Raw genomic sequence first — 512 nt, 5'->3', positions numbered from 1 at the left:
CCGCCTGTAGGAAGACCACCCGTAGGAAGACCGCCCGTAGGGAGACCGCCTGTAGGAAGACCGCCTGTAGGAAGACCACCCGTAGGGAGACCGCCTGTAGGAAGACCGCCCGTAGGAAGACCGCCTGTAGGAAGACCACCCAGAGGCAGTGATGGTAGGCCCAAATTTGGCAATGAGGGAAGGCCAGTACCTGGAAGGGGAAGTGCCGGGATGGGAAGGGTGGGTAAGGAACCCAGAGCAGGTAGGCCAAGGTTAGGTAGAGTCGGGAGAGAAGGGACGCTGGGCTTAGGTACTGAGGGCAGGGAAGGTAGACCAGGATTGGGTAGAGTCGGGAGACCAGGGTTGGGTAGAGTCGGGAGAGATGGGACGCTGGGCTTAGGCACTGAGGGTAGGGAAGGTAGACCAGGGTTGGGTAGAGTCGGGAGAGTTGGAAGTCCTCCAAGATTAGGAAGCGTTGGGAGTCCTCCGAGATTTGGAAGCGTTGGAAGTCCTCCGAGATTAGGGAGTCCTCC

The sequence above is a fragment of the Didymella exigua genome, assembly GCF_010094145.1.
Source record: "Didymella exigua CBS 183.55 unplaced genomic scaffold M421scaffold_9, whole genome shotgun sequence".
NCBI lineage: Eukaryota > Fungi > Ascomycota > Dothideomycetes > Pleosporales > Didymellaceae > Didymella > Didymella exigua.
Note: the sequence above shows the minus strand (reverse complement) of the source record.